Here is a 9,311-nt window from a genome sequence, read left to right on the forward strand (position 1 = left end):
CAGCCACACGCCCCCAACCACATGTCGAGGGCCAACATACACTGCCCTTTTCAACCTGTCTCCACGTCAAATTTACTTCCACACCATCATTTTGTCTATTTTATGTGGGAGAATGGGGATTTGCTGGGCTCTTTAAAAAAAGCCCCCATCACCTTCCACTGGTGTGAAAAAAGCCAGGACCAAGCTACCATCCTCCCTGTAGGATATGCAACCACCGTTCCCACTGACAGGTGACAGCAAGTTTCCACTTTGTCCCCCTCACTGTTCTCCAAAATTTGACTGGCTCAAGGAGGCAGCCAGAGCTGGTGACACCACCAGCTGGTGCTAAAAAGAAAGGCTTTGAGGTGGACACATGCAAACAGTTCCTCCTCCTCCTCATCATTGCCATCGCCATTGTCATCACCATCATCACGACTGCTACATACTGAGTACTTAATACTTGCCAAATAGCATGCTAAGCACTTCAGTGCATGATCTCCCATTTAGCCCAACAACTCCATTTTACAGATGAGGAAACTGAGATGGGAAAAAGTCCCCTGCCCAAGTTCTCACAACCAGGAGGCAGCAGCATGACCTGACTCAACTACAGTGCTCTATGGCTGTCCTTTTTGTATTTATTCCATCAATGGTCATTACAAAGATGGAGAAAGGGTACTTACAATGCCAGGCCAGAGCACAATGGCCATTTGTCATCTAAGACAAATCTAGATTTTCTCTAACCACCAGACACTCGAAGTTAGTACAGTTCTGAAAGGGTACCCTATTAGACACCCTGGGACCCTGCATCACACAAAAGCCCCTGACATTCTCCCCACCATTATCTGGTCCTCACTCTTCTCTGACTTCCTCGTCAATCACTCTTCCCCTCCTTCACTCTGCTCCAGCCCTATTATCCTCTTGCTATTTCTTAAAATCATCAGGTATACTACCTCAGGACCTTTGCACTTGCTGTTGAAGGCTCTGCCTCCAGAGAGCTGCACGGCTTGCTCCCTCACTCCCTTCAGGAGTCTGCTCAGATATCACCTTATTAGAGACCTTCTCTGATCACCCTCTATAGAAAGGCGGTCCCACTCTCTAGCCCTGTCATTGGCCCTTCTTGCCTTATTTCTCTCCATTGCACTTATGTTTATTATTTGCTGAATGAATGAATGAACTGAAACAGAAAGATCCCTCACCACTGGCAACCACATTCTGCTCTAAGTATAGCCTCCTGTGACCCTTTTCAAAGCTGTCTTCAATGATCGTTCTAACCAGTTTGAACACTGAAGAGAAACCTTCCATGGCAAAAATCCTATGGGGTGATTCTCCTGCGGAGGCACCAGGCATCCCTCTCCCCCTTAAGAACCGACCGCGCTGACAGGCACAGGCAAAGACTGGAAATCCTGGACTCCTTGGGCCAAAGAGCAGTCAAGCCAAGTTCCACCCACAGAGCTACAGTGGCCAGCACAGTCAGTTTCACTTTCAACTCACCTATTGGGCTCCCTTGGCCCTCTGGTTGCAACCCCATCCCACCCCCTTCCCACGCTGCTGGATTCCCTGCACCCTGTCATCCCTTTTGGGAGAAGATCCAGAATCCAAGCCGTCCCTGAGCTTTTAAGCACTGCTTTGGGGGAACTTAAGCTCGTCCAACAGGTAGGAGGGGCAGAGGCTGGCCCTTTCAGACCTACACGATCCCCCATTTTGTAGGGGCATCCGACAGGGAGTCATTTTCTTTCTGGGAGCTCAGTTTTACAGGCACGTTTCCCAGACCTGGCACCAGCGTAGAGGAGGGAACCCTCCCACCACTGGCCGAGATGGACCTGTGCAAGCGGTTGCAGCGGCGATGCTGAAGCGCCGCAGGCAGGAGGGGAAGGCGGAGGACGCAGACACATCCTCCGGCCCCGGGAGCGGACGGGATGCTTCCTCGGCGAGGAGAAGCGGAGGATGCGGCCCGGGGGAGCCGGAGCGCCCGAGGAGGCAGGGGCTCTCATCGGGCTAGGGCCGGGGTCTGGGGGGACGGGGGTCGGCGGGGCGGAGCTTGGGATCCGGAGACGGGAGCCCCGGGCGGGAGGGGGTCGCGCCGGGGGGACCCGGTGGCCGTTACCTTGCCCTTAGGGCCGCGGGCGGGGCTGAGGGCCGCCGGGTGCTGGCTCCGGGTCCCGGCCCCTCCCCCGATCCGGCTCCTACGGCTCGGAGCCTGCAGCCGCCGCCGCCTCCGCTGTCAACAAACCCCGGGCGCGTCACTTCCGGGGCCGCCCCTTAGCAACCGCGGACGGGTTCCCCCGACGGGTCCCGCGGCGAACGCGGGCGGCGGCGCCGGAAGGTTCCGGGGTCCCGCGGCGGTTCCTTCTGCGGGACGGCGGCCCGTTCGTGGGTGGAGGAGGCAGCGGGTCGCCCCCACCCCGGTCCTGAGCGCGCCCCTCAGGGGCTTTCCCTGGGCTCGGGGGTGCCGCGCGTGGGACATCGGGTCGGTCCCGCCGCGGGCCGCGAGAGCCCAGGCAGTGTTGAGGGCGGGGCGACTGCGCCCTCCCGCGTCCGCCCCCGCGCTGCCCCCGCGTCCCGCGCCCTGTGGAGCACCCCTGCGGACCCCGCACTACCTCCGCCCACGCGGCCGCGCGCGCACGGCGGCCTCCCCCGAGGCGCCGCCGCTTCTCCGGGGGACCGGCCGCTCGGCCACTCGGCCGTCACGCGGGCGTCGGCTTCGGGCCCTGCGTTCTCCTCAGCTCCTCGTCCGGTCGCCGGGTCCTAAGATCTCGCAGACCAGCCCCTTCCCTCTCCCTGGTAGGCCCCGACCCTGTCCACCATCATTTCTTCTCTGGATTTCTGCAGCCGCCTCCTCGTGGCACTCCCTGCTCCTCCTTCTTCTCTCCACAGTCCCAGAGTGATTTTTCCAAAACATAAACTCCCCTGCTTGCAACCCTTAGCGTAGACGACAAGAATGATCTGTCCTGTCTCCGTCTCCAGCCTCTTGTCCCCCTCGCCTTACTTGCCTCCGGCCCCCCTTGCATTCTCCAATCCAGACAGCTTAAAGCATTTTTCGTTCTTTTAATGATCCCTCTGCTCTTCCAGGGGCTCAAATAATTTCTTCCCGAGGAAACAGTCCCCTTGCTCCCATCTGTATCCAGCACACTCCTTCTCCACCTTCTGGTCTCAGATGCTACTTTCTGGAAGAACCCCTTTCTTGCCACGACCCTCCCCCATTTCTAATAACTAGTTTGGTGGATTTTTCCCTTCTGCTAAAAGGTAATAGTATCTTTTAGTCTTTGAACATGTGTAACTATGTTTATACAATTTTGAATCCTTTAAAAAGTCTATTGATTTCAAATTACCAAAGTAAGACGTGCTTGTACAAAAAAATCCAAACAATACAGAAATATATGGCGGAAAAAATGAAAATCCCCATTCAAACCCTAACCCAACCCCAATTTTATTTCCTTCCCTGGAGGTGACCACTCAACAGTTTGGTGAGTAGCCCCTTAGTCCTTTAAAACTAAGCATGCAGGGGCCAGCCCACGGCTTAGCGGTTAAGTGCGCGCGCTCCGCTGCTGGCAGCCTGCCGGGCCCTGGGCGCCCACAGAAGCCCTCCTTCTCTGGCCATGCTGGGGCCCCAACATACAGCAGCTGGAAGGATGTGCACCTATGACATACAACTATCAACTGGGGCTTTGGGGGTAAAATAAAGAAAGAAAATCATAAAACTAAGCATGTATGTGTAAGTACCAAAAATATAAAACCCATAGGAAAAAATATAGGAGTAAGTCTTTGTGACTTTGGGTTAGGCAATGATTTCTTAGATATGACACCAAAAGTATAAGCCCAAGAGAAAAAATAGACAAATTGGATTTCATCAAAATTAAAAACTTCTTGCAGCGGTTAAGTGGGTGCACTCTGCTTTGGAGGCCTAGGGTTCAAAGGTTCGGATCCTGGGTGCGCACTGATGCACCACTTGTCAAACCATGCTGTGGCTGCGTCCCATATAAAGTAGAGGAAGATGGGCATGGATGTTAGCCCAGGGCCAATCTTCCTCAGCAAAAAGAGGAGGATTGGTATTGGATGTTAGCTCAGGGCTGATCTTCCTCACACACACAAAAAAATTAAAAACTTCTGTGCTTCAAAGGACACCATCAAGAAAGTGAAGATATAACCCACAGAATAGGAGAAGATATTTGCAAATCACATATCCGATAAAGAACTAGTAATCCAGATTATATAAAGAATTTACAACTAAACAATAAAAAGGCAAATAACCCAATGTAAAATAGGCAACAGAGCTGACTAGACATTTCTCCAAAGAAGATATACAAATGGCCAAGAAGCACATAAAAGATACTCAACATCATTAGTCATCAGGGAAATGCAAATCAAAACCACAATGAGATACCACTTCATATCCCTAGGATGGATATGATCAAAGAGATAGACAATGACAAGTAGTGGTGAGGATGTGGTGAGATGGGAACCCTCCTACACTGTTACTGGGAATTAAAAATGGCACAGTTGCTTCAGAAAACAGTTCAGCAGTTCCTCCAAGAGTTAAACATATGGTTACTATATACCTAGCAATTCCACCCCTAGGTATATACCCAAGAGAGAATATTCATAGCAGCATTATTCATAATAGTCAAGAAGTGGAAATAATTCAGATGTCCATCAACTGGTGAATGGATATGATATGGAATAGTATATTCATTCAATGGAATATTATTTGGCAATAAAAAGGAATGAACTACTCACACTTGCTACAAGGCAACAACGTGGATGGACCTTGAAAACATCATGCTAAGTGAAAGAAAACAGTCAAAAAAGACGATACATTGTGTGGTTCTAGTCAAATGTCCAGAACAGGCAAATCTTTAGAGATAGAAAATAGATTAGTGGTTGCCTAGGGCTGACGGGCTGGGGGAAATGAGAATGACTGCCAGTGGTTACAGGGTTTCTTTTGGGGGTGATGAAAATGGTCTACAGTTAGGTGGTGATGATGGTTGCATGGTTGATGGATGATAATTGTATATGTACAACTTTGTGAATATTATAAAAACCACTAAATTGTTCACTTTAAGTGTGCACTCTAAATGTATGGTATGTGAATTATATCCCAATAAAACTGTTAAAATGCATTTATAAACATATGTGTATATGTAAACTCATAATGCAGGATGAATTTAAAAATGTAAGTAGGCTCATACTATACAAATTGTTCTGTGACATTTTTATCACTTTTTATGTCAGATCATATAGTTCTGTTTAATTCTTTTGAATGGTTGTATATAGTACTCCAATAATTGCACAATTTTCTCTTTTTTTTTAATTTTTATTTATTTATTTATTTATTTTGTGAGGAAGATCAGCCCTGAGCTAACATCCATGCTAATCCTCCTCTTTTTGCTGTGGAAGACTGGCTCTGAGCTAACATCTATTGCCAATCCTCCTCCTTTTTTTTCCCCAAAGCCCCAGTAGATAGCTGTATGTCGTAGTTGCACATCGTTCTAGTTGCTGTATGTGGGATGCGGCCTCAGCATGGCCTAAGAAGCGGTGCCTCGGTTCTCGCCCAGGATCCGAACCCGGACCACCAGTAGCGGAGCGCGAGCACTTAAGCTCTAAGCCACTGGGCCAGCCCTGCACAATTTTCTTATTGGTGGAATTTGGTTGACCAAAAAAAAATTCACTCATGAATTCTACCAAATGTTTACGGAGTAGAAATACCAATACTACACAACTCTTCCATAAAATTGAAGAGGAGGGAAGCCTTTCCAACTCATTTTATGAGGTCATCATTACTCTGATACCAAAAGCAGACAAAGATATGACAAGAAGATAAAACTACAGACCAATATCCCTTGTGTATATAGATGCAAAAATTCTTAGCAGAATTTTTTTAAAGGTTTTTTTCCTTTTTGCAATCACTGATTGTAGCGTTTAGTTGTTCTCCCACCCATTGTTTTTCTTTTTAAAGATTTTATTTATTTATTTATTTTTCCCCCCAAAGCCCCAGTAGATAGTTGCATGTCATAGCTGCACATCCTTCTAGTTGCTGTATGTGGGACACGGCCTCAGCATGGCCGGAGAAGTGGTGCCTCGTGCGCGCCTGTAGTGGAGCACGCGCACTTAACCGCTAAGCCATGGCGCCAGCCCAGCAGAATTTTTAACAGAATAAATACTTTACAGAATAAACTAAATTCTTAAAAGAATAAATTGCCACACTGTTTGTGGTAATTTGTTACACAGGTCCTAAGAAAATAATACTATAGTATATATAGAAAATTGTACGGAAACTACAAAAAGCCTCTCCAACTAATGAGTCAGTTTAGCAAGATTTCAGGATACATGATCAATAAAAGCAATTAAAATAAATAATAAATAGGGGCCGGCCTGGTGGCATAGTGGCTAAGTTTGCGCTCTCCGCTCTGGCAGCCCAAGGTTCACAGGTTCAGATCCTAGGCAGGGACCTACACACCACTCATCAGGCCATGTTGTGGTGGCATCCCACACACAAAGTGGAAGAAGATTGGCACAGATGTTAGTTCAGGGACAATCTTCCTTGCCAAAATAATAATAATAATTTATTATTATAAATTAATTTTATTATCAGAAATAATAATAAGAGCAAATAAAAGCAATTTTATTTCTGTATTTCAGTAATAAAAAATTGGAAATTGAAATTGAAAAAATATTATTTATGATAGCATCAAAAAATATGAGATACTTAGGGATAAATCTAACCAATTATGTGTAAGGCTTATACACTGAAAACTACAAAACATTGCTGAGAGAAATTAAAGACCTAAATAAATGGAGAGAAATATTATGTTCGTGGATCAGATGATTCCATAATGTTAAGATATCAATTATTTCCAAATTGATTGATAGATTCAATGCAATCCCAATCAAAATCTCAGCAACATTTTTTCCTAGAAATTGACAAGCTGATTCTTAAGTTCATAAAGAATGCAAAGACTTATTATAGAGCTACTAATATAGTATTGTGAGGCCAAAAAGACAGACAAAGAGATCAATGAAATGCAACAGAGAGTCCGGAAATAGATCCTGCACATATATGATTAGTAATTGATTTTTGCTAAAGGTGCAAAGGTAATTCAGTTGGAGAAAGGATACTCTTTTCAACAAATGATGCTGGGACAGTTGGATGCTCATATGGAAATAAACAAACCATCTACAAAAATTAACTCAAAATGAACTGTAAACTTTTTAAAATGGATCATAGACCTAAATATACAACCTAAAATTATAAAACATATAGCAAAAAACATAGAAGAAAATCTTTGTGATATAGGGTTATGCAAAAGTTTGTTAGATATGACATCTAAGGAATTGCAGACTGTATCAAAATTAAAAATTTCTGCTCTTTGAAAAACACTATTGGGGTCGGCACCGTGGCTTAGCAGTTAAGTGCGCGTGCTCCGCTACTGGCGGCCCAGGTTTGGATCCCAGGTGCACACCGACGCACCACTTCTCTGGCCATGCTGCGGCCGCATCCCACATACAGCAACTAGAAGGATGTGCAACTATGACATACAACTATCTACTGGGGCTTTGGGGAAAAAAAAGGAGGAGGATTGGCAATAGATGTTAGCTCAAGGCTGATCTTCCTCACACACACACAAAAAAAGAAAAACACTATTAAGAGAATATAAAGGCAAGCCACACACTGGGAGAAAATACCTGCAAAACATATATCTTAAAAAGACTCATGCCACCTCATACCCATTAGAATGGCTATGATCATAAAAACAGAAAATAAAAAGTGTTGGCAAGGATGTGGAGAAATTGGAACCCTTGTGTACAGTTGGTGAAAAATGTAAATGGGTATAGCCATTATGGAAAACAGTATGGCAGTTCCTCAAAAAACTAAAAATAGAATTACCATATGGTCCAGTAATTCATCTTCTGGGTATATACCCAAAAGCATTGAAAAAAGGTCTTGACAAGATATTTTTACACTCACGTTCATAGCAGCATTATTTGCAATAGCCAAAAAGTGGAAGCAACCCAAGTGTCCATCGATGCATGAATGGATAAACAAAACATGAACTATCATTGAGCCTTAAAAGGAAGGAAATTCTGACACGTGCTACAACATGGATGAACCTTGAGGACATTATACTAAGTGAAATAAGGAGGTTACAAAAAGGTAAATACTGCATGATTCCACTTATAAGAGGTACCTAGAGTAGTCAAATTCATAGAGGCAGAAAGTAGAATGCTGGTTGCCAGGGGCTGGGGGAGGGAGGATGAGGAGTTGTTGTTTAATGAGTACAGAGTTTCAGTTTTGCAAGATGAAAAGAGTTCTGGAGATTGGATGCACAGCAGTATGAATATACTTAACACTGCTGAATTGTACCCTTAAAAATGGTTAAGATGGTAAATTTTATGTTATGTATATTTTACCAGAATTAAAAATAAACATAAAAAAATGTATCCAGAAAATCCAAAGAATTCTCAAAACTCAATTTCAGTAGGAAAACAAGCAATTCAATAAAAAAGGGGAAATAGATTTGAACAGATAACTTCCCCAAAGAAGATAGATACATGGCAAACACATGAAAAGATGCTCAACACCATTGGTCTTTAAGGAAATGAATGTTAGAACAACCATAAGATACCACTACACACCTACTAGAACGTCTAAAATTAAAAAAATTGACCATCCTAAATGTTGGTGAGGATATGGTACATCAGGAACTCTCATACACTTCTGGTGTGGGTGTAAAATGATACAATCACTTTGGAAAATGGTGTAGCAGTTTCTCAAAAATTTAAAATTCATCCAGCCAATCCACGCCAAGAGAAATGAAAGCATACGTCCATCTAAAGACTTGTGCACGAATGTTCAAAACAGCTTTGGTTGTAATAGCCCAAAACTAGAAACAACCCAAAGTTCCATCAAGAGGTGAATAGATAAACTATGGTATATTCATATAATGGAATCTACACAGCAATAAAAAGGAATGAAGTGCTGACACATGCTACAACATGCATGGATCTCAAAATAATTATGCTGAGTGAAAGGAGCCAGATAAAAACGAGTACATGTTGTTTGCTTCCTTTTATACACAATTCGAGAAGATGCAAACTAATCTATAGTGACAGAAGCAGATCAGTGGTTGCCCAGGAGTGGAGGGGGAGCAGTGTGTACAAAAAGAGGAAGAAAGGAGGAGATACAAAAGGGCAGGAGGAATCTTTTGGGGGCAATGGATATGTTTATTATTTTAATTGTGGTGATGGTTTTGTCGGGGGAAGAGGGAGAATCTCCCTCTGTCCTTTCCCTTAAGGTTCTTTTGGCTGGCCAAATAATCAACAAGACAGGTTAGCAG

The 9,311-nt window shown here is 44.7% G+C and overlaps 1 protein-coding gene across 3 annotated transcripts in view; it reads right to left on the minus strand.

Annotated features, from left to right (window-relative positions):
* ZER1 (zyg-11 related cell cycle regulator) overlaps nt 1–2,208 on the minus strand; it is a 29,040-nt gene extending 26,832 nt beyond the window's left edge. For 2 of the 3 annotated variants that reach the window (XM_058524205.1, XM_058524204.1), the window contains exon 1: nt 2,084–2,207. The gene's annotated coding sequence lies outside the window, so the exon portion shown is untranslated. Of the gene's footprint in view, nt 1–2,083 lie in introns of all 3 variants that reach the window. The other variant, XM_058524206.1, reaches the window with a different exon arrangement.
* Between the last annotated feature and the right edge of the window lie 7,103 nt (nt 2,209–9,311).

The sequence above is a fragment of the Diceros bicornis genome, chromosome 28, assembly GCF_020826845.1.
Source record: "Diceros bicornis minor isolate mBicDic1 chromosome 28, mDicBic1.mat.cur, whole genome shotgun sequence".
NCBI lineage: Eukaryota > Metazoa > Chordata > Mammalia > Perissodactyla > Rhinocerotidae > Diceros > Diceros bicornis.